Below are 17,327 nucleotides of genomic sequence, written 5' to 3'. Positions count from 1 at the left end.
TATTTCAAATCTCTCCCCACTCTAATCTATATCCTATTGCAGCCCTCCCTCACTCAAAACAAAATCAAGTGTAAGTCATGTCATTATTTCTCTGATGGCATGGTCTTCTTCAGCAACGAAGGATGAACACACACATATTAAATTACCCAAGAGATTTTTCTCAAAGCATTGTTCTGACCATTTCACTCCCCTAGTCAATAAACTACAATATCTTCCTATCACCTCCTGAATAAAAATATTAAGCCCTATCTTTAGCATTTAAAATTCTTTGTCACCTTTCTCATTCCTACATTTCAAGTCTCCTTATACTTTACTTCCCAACACCCACCCTGTGATTCAGCAACATTGGATAATTTGCTGTTCCTAGCAGATGAACTTTCTCTCCACTCTTCATGCCTTTACACTGCCTGTCCCTCATACCTGGAATGCTCTCCCTCCTCAACTCTGCTTCCTATAAATTCCCTGGATTCCTTTAAGAGTTAGCTCAAATTCTACCTTCCACAGGAGGCCTTTCCCGATTCTACAAGCTGTTGTTAGTGCTTTTTCCTCTGGAATTACCTTCCACCTACAGTATAAAGATCTTCTCTGCACCAAGTTCTTTATGTATTGTCTCTCCTATTAGAATGGGAGCTCCTTGAGGGGTGTGCCTTTTTTTTTTTTTTTTTGCTTTTCTTTATATCCCCAGTGCATAGCTCAGTGTCTGAAACAGTAAGCACTTAATAAATGCTCAATGACTTCTGGTCAGCCTCATATCCCTAATCCTTGCGGAAAGAATACCAAAAGCCTTGGGATCTCAGTGAGAAATTGTCTTTTTCTCTAAAAGGGAAAGCTTGTATTTTTTCCCTGTTATTGCCTTTGGATTGGGGAAGTTATAAGTAAAACATCAAGGTAGTGGTAATCTGTAACCATTTTGTCCAATGATGTCTGTTTATTAAATTGTAACATTATGCATTTGGAAGTATGAAAAAATGTTAATTTCCCTATTGTTTCTCAATTGAGAAAGCACTGTAAAAGGACATCGCCTGAACCTCACTCCCAGAGTCAGCAGAGAGCTCTCTAGAATTTGATATTAAGGACTTTGCCAAAAACCATTCTAATTAACTTGAAGAGAATAGCAAATCCTTAAGTGAGAGTATAAGGTTGGGCGTTTCAACCCTCATGCCAATTAATGTCATTGAGGAAGACTCAGACATCTTAATTAAATGAATCACTTCCTCAAAATGTAAACTAGGTGCAAATAAGTCAATTAAAGGGGAGTACGAGGCTTTGATCATCAGATAAAGACAGATGATAGCATGCAGAAACTGTATAGGGATTAGGTGAAAGTATCAAATACAATTCTGAGACTTACAAAACAGCAAGTTATTTTAGAGTCACAAAATCCAGTTGGCACACCAATCAATTGGATATTTATCCAATAGCATCGATTCCCAAGAAGGAATTGCCTTTGAGTATGTATGGTGTAGGGGAGGAGAAGAAATTTTCTCACCCCCTCACTATGGCCAGGTGATGATCAGGTGAACACTGAAAGGAGCTCTGATAAGCACGGAATAGCAATGGCTCCAGAGCAGCAGTGGCCAATAGCTGCATCTGTAGAGAGCTGAGAGATATCTCGGGATAAATTAGCCACAATGAGGAAATGAACCTTCTGGAAGCTCAGTTACTTGGAGGGTCTCCTGTGGACTATACAGAATCATTCTCTCCCCCACCTTCGAACCTTCAGAGAGCTACAACTAAGGGGACCTTCATAAGGAGCCTACAAATGAGATAGGATTTGCTGTAACTGTGTTTGGTGAGGTTTCTTAGCCCCACTTGTTTCTCCACATTTATGCCTCTTGACCTTTGTACTTTATATTTGTGCCCGCTGTCCCCTGGGATATTAGGTATGAAAAAAGAAAATATACCTTCAATTTAATGGGATTACTTTTGTAGAAACTATTCTTTTTATATTTCTTAGTAAATACCCTTCTAAGAGCCAATTGTCAGGCTGATAACAGGAAGCGCTGTGGCAGGGGCTCATGCCTGAGCTAGAAATCCAGACCCTCAGGGTCACCCCTAGAACTTTGGGTCTGGAAAACCCAAATGGGAATAGGAGTGTGAGATAGGAGAGAAATCTCAGAAAGAAGGAAGGGAGCTAGATGCATAGATATACTTACCCTATTAATTAAATAAAGTGTAGCAATTAAATCAGTAATTACCTATAACACCCCTTCCAAAGTGGAGACAAAATTTTACCTATAAGGAGATACATATAAGAAATACAGGATGATTTTGAAGTGGAGACACTAGACTTATTAAGGAGATGAGAGTATTAAGGGGAGGGAGGACAGGGGGCAGATGATCTCAAGAAAAGCTTCCTGAAAAAGAGAAAGTAGAAGACTTACAGTGTCTCCTCCCATACACTACACCTGTATTTTTCATCTCTATGCCTTTGTTTGTGCTCTATGGATGGAATTTCTTCTCATGCCTACTGTCTACAGAATACCACCCATTCTCTAAGGTGACATTAACACATTTTCTCCTCCAGAGAGGAGATTCATACTGCAAACCAATTAATACACAATTAGAAGATTTAAAAAAGTATAGGTACCCGAATACAAATTGGTACTTTTATTACTAGTTTAAGACATTAATTGCTTCTGAATGTGACCGGATTCTCTTGATCCTTTAAAATGAAACTTTTAATGCTTTCTCTAGAGCATCCATTGTCAAAAGTACCTGAAATTATTTCCCTGATGTTTAAAATCAAACATTCACTTTCAGATTCTAAATTATTTTTAAATTGTACAATTAATAACAAATAAAACATTTCAATGCATAAAAATAAGAAACAGACTTGTATAAGAAAATGTGAATTTATGTATATTTTGTTTGTTTTTTTTCAAATGAATATATTTTTTGAGTCCAACATTTTTCTGCTGATACCAGACTTAGGTAAGAGTTTATTGGTGACATGGGCTATCTTACTCCATTTACTTGAAACTAACCCTTGCTATCTGCCTAATTTATCTCTGATTTTCTGCAAGGTAAGACAATGATTTTGTGTTCTATCAATTTGGCTTTCTGTTTTGTACATATCATTAAGCAATAATACATTTGTAAAAAAAAAAAAAAGGTTCATAGTTCCACCATTAAATTTCATGTTTAACCAAGAATCATTTAATTCTCATCACATAAATGGCACTTTACTAGCTGATAAGGGAAGTGCAAAGTTTAGATAGGCCTCATTTTCTGCCCTAATGGACCTTACACTATATTAGGATAACACCTGAATAAATCAGTATTATACACGATGAGTATATAAGTGATGTACAAAATACTAGTTGAAATCCAGAAGGAGAAAGAACATTAATGACTGGGGCAACCAGAAATGCTCTCTGGAAATAATACACATCAGAAAGTATATTAATGCAGCCTTAAAGAATGGGTAGTATTCTGTAGACAGAAGGCATGAGAAGAAATTCCATCCATAGAGCATAAAGGTACAGAGATGAAAAATATGGGTATAGTATAAGTCTTCTAGTTGGATATAACCTTTTTTCAAGAGACTTTTCTTGAGAACTTCTGCACCCTATCCTCCCTCCACTTAATACTTTCCTCTCCTTAATAAGTCCAGTGCCTCCATTTCAAAATCATCTTGTGTTTCTTATAAGTATCTTCTTATATGTAAAATTTTGTCTCCACTACGGAATATGTTCCTTAAGTGAAAGAATAATTGTAGCTTTGTCTTTACGTGTACATCACCAAACACAGTATCTGATATAGGGCAAATGTTTAATAAATGCTTATTGAGAACATCTTTGGCCCTCCTCAACTATTAAAAGAACATAGGAATAGATAGACTTTAAGGTTACTTCATCTGTAACTATATTTTCTGAGTATAAGGGTTAAGCTAGACAATTTTTGCGCCTCCATTTAAATTAAGTATCACAATATATCCTGGTGATGTCTTTTGGGAATCAGTCAATAAGCATGTTAAGCCATTGCTTTTTACATGTTATTATGTAAGCAGTAGAAATACGCATACAACCAAAAAGAAAGACAATTCCTTCCTTCAAGGAATTTAAATTCTAATGGTAGAATACAACACACACACACACACACACACACACACACACACACACACTCTGAAGCTGAAAATCAGGGAGGAAGTGAGGAAGAAGTTACTTAGTGTGGGAGCATGGTAGAGAAAGATGTCCACAGAGTCAGAAAGGAATGAAGGAAGATTGAATGAAGGATACTCATCAATCATTCATAGATTTTACAGTAAATGTAGAAAAAAATACTTCATCAATTTCCATGTCCTTTAAAAATATTGGATGAACTGGAGTGGGGTTGCACAGGATGTTGGTTGAAGAAATTAGGTTATACCTTGTGTGTCATCTATAAAAAGAGAAGCCATGTCCTTAGCCTTGATTTTCTTGCCTTCCTGTTTGACTGAATGGTATTATGAATGTGAGAGAACCAAACGATGTGGATTTTGCAGCAGCACTTTAGTAGCATTACAAGGATGGCATCAAATTGTCAGTAGTGTCATCATTGGAGACAAAAATAAACACTGTTTGTAATGAGGAAAGTAACTTTTTTTAAGCTTTTAAAGAACTCAGGAGAAAAGTTATGCCATACCTAAAGGGGAAAATACTGGGGAGTCTAGCAAAAGGACTTCCAGGAGATGTGAATTATGCTATATGTGCGCACTAAATTGGAGCATACTTTCTCCAGGATTCTGTATTACAATGGACTTGGAGGGGTGAAGGTGGGAAGGGGAAGGCAGGAGGACATTAGTGTTTTAAACAATCAGTTTTTTTAGTTGTGTCCAACTCTAAATGACCTTATTTAGGGTTTTCTTGGCAGAGACACTGGAGTGGTTTGCCATTTCCTTCTGTAGCTCACTTTATAAATGAGAAAGTGAGGCAAGCAGGGTTAAGTGATTTGTCCAGTAATTATCCTTTCCTTAAAGCTAATTACGTCTGGCTGACTAATTCATATAGATTGATAATCATCGTGGGAGGTACACCAGTAGGGCTTGAGGACTATACTATTAGAAAACCATACCTCTATTCCTTTTGCTTATTTAGAGTCCAGAAGGGATATCGTACCTACCCCCTGGGAGCCCAGACTACCAGTGGGAGTGAGATATAGAACAGTAGCTCCAGCACCTGTATTAGATTGTGATCCTATAAAGTATGCATCTGACAGCCACTCTCTACTCACTTTTTTCACAATCGTCTCACATGAAATCTCTATGAAGTAGTTGCTTTGGTGTCGCATGCACATTTATGAAAATGTAAAAAAAGGCTTAAATGCCATATTGTGGAAATTCAAGGGAAGGGACATGTTTTCCTCAGCCTGGTATGCGACTCATGAATCCAGTCATGGCTCGGTGGATAACAATGAAGCATGTAATGTTCTCAGAGTATTTCCACAAAGCTTCAGCAGAATAGCAAGTCAGAAATTTCCGACAGCACAAGATTTTGTTGTAGCACTTTACAAAGAAGGAAGGAGAAATAATTTTCCTATAACTTTCTCTTGGCTCTTCTCACTACCCACACAAGATCAGGCCAGCCACATAAAAGGTATAACGACAATGTGACAATAACTCGGTGTAACAATGCTCGAAGCAGCAACAATATTGTGGTAAGTTTTCAGCATTCCAGAGGTGGGTGAACAGAGACATAGGCTTGCCTGAAGATAATGGCTGAGTGATCAGTGGGATAAAAACCTTTCAAGTGCCTCAGGAACAAGCTTTTCTAGTTGGACTTATTCTTGGCAGAGGTCAGGAACCTATGTCAGCTAAGGAAAGTCATTTATGCCAACAATTTGCTTCAAGTATTGATGAGAGAGAGAGGAAAAAAAGCCAAATCACTGGATTAAATGGCTTTTGCAGGCTGACCTCCCAGAATAGGATGAAAAGAATCCCAAGTGCTCTAAATGCTCAATTATAAGGTGCTTTGAAGATGAAAACCTCTTTGCTAAGTACTATGGACTGTCCCACCATTAATGTAACTAATAAAGACACAAATAATTTCCTCATTTATGATTTTTATCATCATTTTCTCTCAGATTCAGGACTGTCTCACATTCATTGCAAATTTAAGAAAATTGGAGTCCTACAAAACACAAAGCTGGAGAAGTTTCACAGCAGAGCTATTATTGGGAAATACAAGAGACAGTAAAGGTAAGAAGGAGATATGTTGGAAGAAGAAGAAATATCACAAATGATATGCACCATCGTGGTTAGCAACCATATCCTTCCTATGGGTGGGAATTACTGAAGTGAGAGCATGAGTGCTCAAGCTGGTTACTGCCCAGATGGTGAAACAGACAGGTCGATTTCTGAGAGGAAGACACATCTGGGTCCTGATCTCAGTGAAGGTCCCCATTTCCCACGTACCTGGGATCACAGATGGCAGTACCAGCTGGGTGATGAAATAGATGTATATGTCTGTGCTACTCATAAATTAGAGAAAGGAAAGACCTAGTTGGCTGTCTTGTCAGTGTAAGATTGCAAGTCTACCTTTAAATATTTCAGGGATGGCAAGACACTCAACTTTGTTGGTTATATTATTTTATATGCCAAGAAATTTTAATTTTGGACTTGTGGTGGAGGGGAGATACTTTTTAGAGGAGCTTCCAGGACATGTTCATTATTGTAGGTCACCTTAGGGGAGAAATCTGTTGCTTTTGTCTATAGAATCTTAGTGAAAAAGGGCAGAACTTTTTAGTGGGAAATGTTTTTTACTCAGCATCTATGGATTTCTAAAACACAAGCAAAACAGAATGTTAGCTTGTCTGAATAGTATTCAATTGATACCTGCATATTCCTGAAATGTTCATTGATTTTTTTAGAAGATTTCGTGTTCATTTTAAAGAGAGGTGGAAACAAATTCTATTCTCCACTTCATAGTATAAAGAGTAGGTAGAGAGAGAGATAGAAGAGTAATTTTTACCAGGCCTAAGAGACTCTCAATTGAGGGAGGAAGACATGGGAAGAAGAGACATCTGGGAAGAGAACAGTGAAGAAAAGCTCACACCTATGGGCTGTCTGATCACTTTGCAGTTTAACTACCCTTGGCTAACGAGGTGTTAGAGAGGGCATATATGACTGGGCCAGAGACCCTTGGGATGGCAGAATTTCTGACATCTTTCTCTTCTCCACTGTACACCCAAGGCGGGGAGATATGACAGGAGCTCATTGTCTCCTCCTAAACTTTAGGTAACCCACTTGCAAGGAGAAAGATTAGAAACCATTTTAAGGTGGTTGATGGGGGAGCTTATGGTGATATCTCATCCATCCTGATGAATGTCTTCTTTTTCTGCTTCTTATTAGATACAAAAGTGTAGCTACTCCAACCAATTGTCCTCCAATTTTCCCTCCAACTTAGCCTGAATCTTTATTCTGTTATGTAGGGAAGCATCATGAATATCTGCAGACTCTTGTCCCATGCCCATACCACCACTTCCATTAAGTTGTCTCCAAATCTATTGTAATATTTTACATTTTCAGAACTCACAATACACATCTATACACATATACATACATGAATATATCTGTATAATTTTCTTCCAAAAAGAGGATTTTAACACATCTGAACCAAACTACTTTTTATATTAGGGGAAAGGTTACCATTAACAAAGATATTTTGGATTTAGTCTCCCATACCCCCAAAATAATCAAAGATGAAAAAAATTCCATTTGGATATTTTCCCCTCAAAAAAAAAAAGCACTTTAATCTCAGATCCTATAAATCTGCATTTCCATGTGCATAAACACTGGGTCCATGGTGAAATAAATTAGCACTGTAAAGTATACACATGTCAACAATTACTGAATGCAATAATTTAGGACCTGGTTCACTACACTCACCTTTGGCCAATAGGCACCCTTGGTCTAGGAAAGTGATTTAGGGAACTAAAAGGATTGCAGTATAAACATTACACCAACCCCATCTTTCATATTCAGAAGTCTTCTAACTCCCTGAGCATGATTTCCTACATTTATGGCTTGCCAATTTGCTCCCTTCTACCAACAATTCTTAATGTCATCATTTTTGCTCCGGATTAGCTCTGATTTACAAATAAGCATGGCTGTTGAAAGGAAAGTAGACCTCTGATTTAACCAAAGGCAAGAAAAATGCACATGGTGGAGAATGGGGAGAGATTTTAATTTATCAAAACTAGGAGTTGCCTGAGTAGAAAGAACACTTAATACATGAAAAGAAAGGATTGTAATTTTTAGTTTTAAATTAATTTTCTTCAGGATGGAAATTGTTTCCTGAAATTGAAATTTAATGTCTTCCGCTCTTGAGATGCAAAGCTTTCAGGGACAAATATTGATTTCAGATAGTTTGTGGCTAAACTTCCTGAATGCCTAGTATACAATAATACTTAATACATCACCTAGGTAGGGTTTTTTTCTGCCTAAGCTTTTTGTAAGATGTATGAATCTAAAGGGGAAAAATTGCACATTACAAGTACCAAAAGTGAAAAGAAACAGGAACACATCATTGTGGCACATGAGCTGCAATATTTATGCTAAATCCTAAATTGTGCATGTTTTTCAAGCGAATGTTGGGAAGCATTTTCCTATGTTAGACAAACTAGTATACTGTATTGCTCCATATACTACATGCTAAGTGACACCTGAGGAGATTTATGACTCCCCTTGAAGTAGAAGTTCTTATCTAGCTCTACTAGAAAAGAATTAGTATACTGAGCTTAGTCCCAGAGAGTGCTTAGTCACTAGGAAGAATCAGATACCTTTAGTACAAATTTTCTAAATCCTTAGGAAGATGGATATATTAAGCACAAAATGTTCTTCATGTTTATGGGAAGTGATCAAGAAATAGAGTAATAAGTCATTAGAGCTTGAAGAGAACTTGGAGATGATTTGGTTTATATCCTATCCCCCCAACTTAAAAAAAATAAGAACACAAAAGCAAAGAGAGGGGAAAGTGACTTGAGCTGTCATGAAGACAGTACTAGAGCAGAAGATGGTGGTGGTGGTGGTGGTGGTGGTGATGATGATAATGGAAATGCTAATAATGGAAGTAACGATGGTGATAACTGACTTTATAAAAAGTGTCCTAAAATTCATTGCGCAGGTTAATGTTTCAGTGTCTTAAAGCTGCACTAAACCTTTTGGGGTATGTTTTACAACCCTCTAAATTTTGGGAAGTGATTTACATTATCATTTGATCCTCACAAGAACCCTTTGAAGCAAATACTACAAGCATGATTTCCATTTTCCCAATGAAGTAATTGAGGTTTATCAGGTTAGGTTATTTGCCTAGGGTCATACAAGGAAATGTCAGGAGTGAGAACTAGAATTTGAACTTGTGTCCCTTGACGTCCTGGGACATCCTTTAATTTTCCCGTTATATCACATTTTTTCTATGGCTGCTGCTAATCATAATGCCAATTTCTTTGTGAACCAAAGATAAACTATTTAAAGAGAAATATGGTTTGTAAGAATATAAACAAAGGATCTCTGGTTGGCCATGCTAGCAAAATGGGTGTTACTGACAGTTGATAGTGTACTTGTGTGTTTTCCTTGTACTTTTCCTCCATGATGCCAAAGTAACTGCTGAATTCATCCAATATCATAAAAAATTTATTCAATCGAAGGGAGGAAAAATGTCAAAAGGTTAATTATCCTATTTTAGACAAAGTAATGGTTGGGATGATAAAACTTTTCACTTTTCAGCCAGTTGGGTTAGTGTCGCATAGTCACAGACTGAAATAGTAAAATCTGACAGCATCTATATCTCATTTCACATTTTTTTACTGGCTCTCTTCTTTAATCTTAGTGCCATCATTCATGGAAAAGATTTGGACATAATAACATGTTTTCATTACAACTGAGAAAAACATCAGGTAAGGAAATGTTCCCTTAAAAAAATAAAATAAACAAACAAATGAATAAATAAATAAAAATAAGATCTGGTGGTCTTCATCAAATTTACCTGAATTCCATTTTCATGTGCCCAGCACTTAGCATATGACCAGAACATAGTAGGTACTTAATAAAAATGTATTGACCAATTGACTTTAGAGAAGTGCATTCAGTTCTGATGTACAAAATAGAGTGAGGAGCTATGTTTACATGAAAAAATTGAAAATAATCCAAAATGGTACTGAAAATATACCTTTCTCCTCTTCCCCCATAAAATAGCTGGATAAAGGATTTCATGTTCAAAACCGATTTCAACTCATTCCCATCAGTGCATAGCACAACACTTCGTAAGTACTTAATAAATATTACTCAATAATAGAAATAACCCTTTTGTCAAACAGAAAGTATTGCTATTTAAAAGCATTATTGATGTGCTTAGATTCTGTGTAATGTAACTAGGACCTTATTTTACAGATTAGGGAACTGAGGAATAAAATAGTTAAATGTCAGATGCAAGGTCAAATAGGGGTAAAGGGTAGACTGGATTTGAACACAGGTCTTCTGATTACAAATTCAGTGTTCCTTTTTCACAGTGCCAGTATTTAATATAACAGTCTATATTATATATTTTTCTGGGAATGCATTAAAGTTATAAATCATGATCTACCACAATCTGAGAGGGAATCAACATTAGAGATGAACCAAAGGAAAACAGAGAGACAGATAATGAGCACAAAGAGGCATACTGTGATGGACTGTACACAAAAAGGAGCAGAAGCATTTTTGTCCGGTAAAATGTTATCATCCTAAACGGAGGCAGAGAGAAACAGAGATAGAGAGAGGGAGACAGGGAAAGAGAGAAAGAAAGGGAAGAGAGAGAGAGAGCCACATTCTGGAGAGAGAAGGTGGGAAATGTCAGTCCTCTTAAAAAAGACTACTGAGGAGGTAACTTCCTGATGTGGTGACCAGTGCTCTCTCATGGGACTTTAGAGCAATTCCTCACCTCCCCCCCTCCACTTCCTCGGCAGCTATCAATCAAAGGAGAGTGGGAGGATGGGATCATTCAGAGTTTAATTCACTTAATGAAGATTGCTATCTTCCTGACTTTAAAGTGAAAAAAAAAATAAAGGGAGAAAAAAGTCATACAAGTAATTTTATGATATTAAATTGTCCTAACATGACTTAGAATTTTCACCTGTCCACATCATACACTGAAATGAGTTCAAAGTGAATGTGAATCCAAAGCTACCATTCATCCCTCTTGAAGACTGGTGAAAGTTGTGATCTGTACACAAATGTCCTTAAATGAATAAATCAGGCTAAACAAATGGAATAAGAATTTATTTTTCATTCTCCTTCCAATTTAACAAGAATGACTTTGCATAAAGTAGGTACTTAATGCATTTTTTTCATGAGTAAATGAATGATTGATTGCATAGCATTCTAGATAAAAGTTCCATTAAAAATCAACCCTACATTCACTGAGGACCTATTATGCAGACACGGAGAATGCTGGTGGGGTATAAAAGTGAAACTATCCCTGCCCTCAAGCAACTTACATTTCATTAGGAGAAACAACATACCACAATTAAGTAAATTAAGTAAATACAAAACAAATAGAAAGCATTTTTGGGTTGGGGAGTCCTACTGGGGACCTCAGGAAAAGCCTAATATAGGACACGACATTTGAGCTCAGCTTTGAAGGAAAGTAAGGCTTTTAAGAAGTGGAAATGAAGAGGGACTATGTTCCAGGGCTAGGGACTACTGAGGGAAAGAACAGAGAAAGATGGAAGATGGGATGTGAAGTACAGCAAGGTCAGTTTAGATCCACCTTAGAATAAGGAGAGAGGATTAATGCATAACAATCCTAAAGTGTAGTCAGTTCATCAATAAGCATTTGTTAAACTCTTTGGGTGTTCCAGGCATTGCGATAATAACTTCGTATATAAAGCTAGATGTCAGGTTGAGAATGGCATTAAGCTCTATCCTGAGCCATTTTAATCTGATCCTAGAGGTGATAGGTGGTCAAAGGAGTTTATTAAGTAGTCAGTTTAAAAACATTTATTAAGCACCTACTATGTGCTAGACTCTATGCTAAGTGCTCAAGATACAAATATGCAAAAAGAAGGATGGTCCCTGCCCTGAAGGAGTTTATAATCTAATGGGGAAAGGCAACATATGAAAAGAAATTGAAAAGGGGCAGGGAGAATGAGAAGGTACTGGTAAAGCAGGGTATTATAGACAAGTTCAACATGTACAGCTGGGTGGGAAATGAAGAGATGTCTGTCCTAGGGTCCTTTCCTTAAACAGAGGATTAGAGAGGAGTTCTCCACTATACTCTCCTTTCAGAGGGATCCCAGGATCAGAGGGTGCTGAGGAGGTGTGACAACAAAGGCTGAAGTGATTTTGTAGGATGGAGGTTTCTGGGGGCATGATAAAGAAATCCAAAGGAGTACAACTGGGTGGGAAGTGAAGAAGTGAAGAGAAGAGAGCTAACCAGGCTAGAGCTGTGCTAAGGAATGTCATTTTGGTAGCTGTCATAGTGATATAATATTCGCAAAGCACTTAGCACAGCATTTGGCATATAGTATGTGCTTGACAAAATTTTCCTTCCTTCCTCCCTTCCTTCCTCCCTCCCTCCCTTCCCCCTTCCTTCCTTCCTTCCGTCCTTTTTAAAAAAATCAATTGAACAAGTTAGTTTGAAAAGGGAAAACAAAACCAAAACAATTGTTAGTGACAACAAAAGCTTACATTTATATTACCCTTTATGTTTTATAAAATTTTTGTGTCTTTTATCTTATTTGATCTGAACAAAAAAAAACCTATAGATTGCACAGATATTATTATTCCCACTTTATAGATGAGAAACCTGAGACCCAGGAAGATGACATGATTTGACCAGGTTTTACCACTAGTAAACAAACGATCAGAACTCTAATCTAGGTCTTCTGACTGTCAAGCCAAGGGTCTTCCCATTATTCCACAGCTGCTTCTGGAGATATTTATATTCAATAGTACATTTCTCTTTTTACCTTTACCAATTTAGTTTCCATGAAATCAGATGAATAGCTGTATGCATCTGCAATCTTATTGAGTTAAATATCTTAATGTCCGTCCTTATTAATTCTCCAAACACTCTATTACTTGGGTTTTTGGTGCCAAAGTATTTTATCTTATTCTTTCTTTCTTTTGGTGAAGTTATATGCTTTTCAAAGAGTTATCATACTTCAAGGAGCACTTATCTGTCCACCCCAGGCCAATGAGACATCCATTTGCCAAAACCTACTACTCCCAAAATATCTGATTGTTTATGTTTATTTTTTAGTTCCCCCATCTGAGACCATGGGATTCAATGTTTGAGTAGGTTCTTTTCAACAGAATGTCAGAAATGCATGTTTGATGAAATCAATCAACAAATCATTCTTTTGACATGTTTGACCAGTGTGGGATGTATGAAATCTATGAATAGGAAGCCATGTCTGTTCAAATTGCACCCAGAACGTCAATTTCTATTGCCTTTGTATCCTGCGAAAATGTAGATTTGTCTTCATACTGATCTTACCTCATTTTACTTTGTCAATGGTTAGCTGATTTTGCAGATAAAGATTACCATCTGTCCTGTATTATGATCTAAGATTTTTACCACCAATAGCTCTGGAAAAGGCTGGCTATCAACTTGTCCCATCCCACCTTTAACAGTTATTTCAAACTTCTTCTTCCTCTGCAAATCTTCCTACCCCCATCCCTCCCTTAATTGATATTCTCACTGCCTACTTTACTATGAAGATGGAGACAATCTATCCTGTGTTCCTTCATTTTCCCTTCTACATACTTTAAATGTTCTTTACAGCTTCATTTATTCCTTTCCTCTTTGGTTTAATCTCTAAGCATAAAATAGATTATCCTCAACTGTTCTAATTGGTTAGAGGCAGGTAGGTAGTTGGGCCTGAAGAAGTGAGTTCAAATCTGGTGTCAGATAGTTACTAGGTATGTGACCCTGGATTAGTCACTCTAGCTTAGTTTCCTCAGCTGTAAAAGAGGGATAATAGTAGCATCTAATTCACAGGGTTATTGTAATGTTCAAATGAAATAAAATTTGTAAAAAAAAAAAAAAAAGCCCTTAGCATAGTTCCTAGTACATAACAGGAATTATATAAATGCGTATTCTCTTTCTTTTTCCTCCCCTCCACCCTCACCTATCTATATCGTCTGTGTCCTTACCCTCATCTCCCACCTTGATTTACCCTCCGAAATACTCTTCATCTCTTGCTCTTATCTTGAATACTTCTTGAGTTAGTGGCTCCTTTCTCTCAGTCCACAAGCAGTTATGAAGACTAACTAAATGCCAGACACTGTGTTTAGTGCCAGAGATACAAAGAAAGACAAAAACATAGTCCCTATCCTCAGGGAGTACACATTCTATTGGGTGAGACAACATGTAAAAAAAAAATAAAAGAACTAGATATTGGGTAAATGGAAGATAATCTAAATGGAAGACACTAACATAAGGCGGCAGGATGTAAAGACAGAGAAAGGCTTCCTGCAAGAAGTGGGATCTGAGCTGAGTCTTGAAGGAAGTCCAGTAGACCTTGGATCTCATCAATATAGCTTTCCATCAGTAAAACAGATCACAGTCCATACCTGCCCATCTTTTGCCCATTTACATCAACAACTATCAATATTTTAGAACATGCTTGGATTGAGTCTTCCATTTTCTTTAAAAAACAACAACCAACAACAACAAAATTAAAATTTACTCTTGACCATGCTCTCAAATTATCATCTTATATCTCCTGTCTGTTTTGCTGCTAAACTCACTTTTACTCACTCTGGCTCCATTTCCAAACCATCAATTGATTCCTACTTATGGTCTGACCTTTGACCCAATCACACTATTCTTTAACTTTTTCCACAATTGCTGGATTTGATGACCTTTTCTCAGTCTAATACTACTCGACCTTTTTTCAACATTCAACATTGTTGTCCATCTCCTCCTACTGGATATTCTCTTTCCCTTTTGACTCAATTTCCACAATGCTTCTGTTTTTCTTCTCCTTTGTCTCATAGTTCTTTTTTACTCTTTTTCAAAATTTCAGCAACCTTTTCCTTCCCACCAGTGCTTCACATTTATGAGTGCCTTAAAGCTTAAAAAGTGATTTCTTCCCAAAGACCTATAGGGAGAATATTATAATTTTTATCATCACCACTTTGCACATCATGATACCAATGCTCTGAGATGATAGATTGTTTACCTGGCCTCCCATTGCCAGTAAGAGCCAAACCTGGCTTTTCTTACCCCAAGTCCGGTGCTGTATCCAGAAAGGAAAGTCTGCCTCTAGCCCTAAATATAGGTTTATGCATTGATTCTGTACTTTAGTGTTTTCTCTATTTATACTCTGTCCTTTGGTGTCATCTACTCCTAATGTCTTGATTTTGACCTCAAAATAGGCATCTTCCAGATTAGTATATTTAGTCTGAATGTGATTCTTGAGCAGTAGTCTTACACATTTTGATTGCCTATTAGATAGCTCTATCAAATGCTCCCAATGGTAATTAAATATATCATGTCACCTAGGATAAAATTTCTGTATTTTTTTGATCCTACTTCCTCAGAGGGAAAACTCTAGGTCAGAGGGAACGGGCATGTTTGTCACTGTTAGCCTAACTCCAAATTTCTTTCCAGAAAGGCAGGACTACTTCATAGCTTTACTAACACTGTATCAGTATGACTTTCTGCACAAAAACCTTCAAATACTGACAGCATAGTAAATAATTGCTACACTTTTTTGTTCTAGTAAAAAGTAAAAACAGTTTAAAATATTCCTTCCATTTAATCCTCTACAATGTTATTGATTTATTTAAAGGAAAATGGCTTATTTGGGTATGTTTTTACTCCAAATTAATTTGGCTAGACATTTCATATAAAATGAAAAAATATTTATCCAATGTCATTTGTAACTTGATATCATTTTAATAGATTTGTAGGATATTAGGGAACACTGAAATACCTTTAATAAACTTTAGTTATCTCCCACCCACAATTCTCTCGTCTGAGCAGGTCTGTCCAAAATCATGTCAAAAAAAGTTTTTCAAGACTTATTTTCTTTTCTGTACTGAAATCTACTTTTAAAAAATTTCATGCTACTTGATTTCGCTGGCTGTGTTCCCTAGCCTTCTTTTCAAGTTTATTTGTGTTGGGCAAGGAGCCAAAGGTGTTAATGCATGGAAACCAGGTAGCTGTCAGAACGACTGTGGGAGCATGTCTAATTTTGCTATATTAAACCTGTCACAAAACGTTAAGTAAGAGATTACAGGAAGTATGCATAGGGCAAATAGTTTATAACTTAATAAACTTGTAATGTTGGAAACAAGCTAAAACACAATCTCTTTTATCTTCTTTACCCTTTGGCTTTACCAACCTTTCTTAAACCACTGCTAGAAAGAAGGATGGAGCTATAAACTTTTCCATGACCACAAGAAAGCACTCCCCCAAGAAATAACTATACTAAATAGATAGAAATACTTGAATAGCTAACAAGGGGTTCTTCTCAGTTACACAATTATCTGTCTCTGACCCCTGGAAAACAGAACTTACATGAACGACTACTGCTATGTAAATGTTTTAAATTTCCTAGAAATCAGATGATTATCCTACCATGGTTTTATCAATTCTGTGTACATGCTTGTATTCTAAAATGGCAGAAATTGTGTTTTCAATTTGGAATTATTTGAGAAAGATTACCTTTTTTTTTTTTCACTCTTTGACCTAGAGTAAAACATTTGCAGCACATGTTTGCCAAGGAAGTCAAAGAGATCAAATATATCTGAAATAATATTCATAGTAGTAGTACTTGTAGCAACAATAATGAGAAATAAAGTGAGTATTTACTTATTAATTGGGAGATGAGTAAACAAATTGTGATATACCACTGTGTTGGCATATTTTATACTATAAAGAAATAATAAAAATAGATAATTCAGAGAAACATAGTGAACTTTATGAGTTGATGCACAATGAAGAAAGTGAAACTAAGAGAGAAATATACATAATGACAAAATAATTCTATTCAACACTAAAAAGTCACTTAAATCAAATTACAGGAAATTAATCTTAGATCATTTTTATGTTTGAAGATAATGCAACACTCCACTCCTCTCATTAGATTAGGGGCCTAAAGATGAAAAAAATAAGAGATATGTTTGGTGAGTTTTCCTTACTTTGTTTTCTTTATGATTTCTACAGAAGAATTCTTTATTTGTTGTTGTTAAGTTGCTATGCTGTTTATTCTGACTTTCAGGAACATATTCACAACAAATTAAGATTAAACAAATGACTGAATTATTGTTATTTGCCATAATGTGAGAGAGAACTTTTTGCAGATGGAAAAAAAAAAATCTTTTCTTTTTATTGAATTTATTACCTCAAAGGAAT

The 17,327-nt window shown here is 36.4% G+C and overlaps 1 long non-coding RNA gene across 2 annotated transcripts in view; it reads left to right on the top strand.

The window, feature by feature from the left end:
- The first annotated feature begins 5,435 nt into the window (after nucleotides 1-5,435).
- Nucleotides 5,436-17,327, top strand: part of LOC140498597 (uncharacterized) — a 50,076-nt gene continuing 38,184 nt past the window's right edge. For both annotated transcript variants that reach the window (XR_011965140.1, XR_011965141.1), the window contains exons 1-4: nucleotides 5,436-5,637; nucleotides 6,064-6,178; nucleotides 9,810-9,876; nucleotides 10,175-10,242. This is a non-coding gene — a long non-coding RNA (uncharacterized lncRNA). The remainder of the gene's footprint in view (nucleotides 5,638-6,063; nucleotides 6,179-9,809; nucleotides 9,877-10,174; nucleotides 10,243-17,327) is intronic.

The sequence above is a fragment of the Notamacropus eugenii genome, chromosome 4 (genome assembly GCF_028372415.1).
Source record: "Notamacropus eugenii isolate mMacEug1 chromosome 4, mMacEug1.pri_v2, whole genome shotgun sequence".
Taxonomy (NCBI): domain Eukaryota; kingdom Metazoa; phylum Chordata; class Mammalia; order Diprotodontia; family Macropodidae; genus Notamacropus; species Notamacropus eugenii.
The sequence above is the reverse complement of the archived record's forward strand: the minus strand, read 5'-3'. Positions and strand labels throughout refer to the sequence as shown.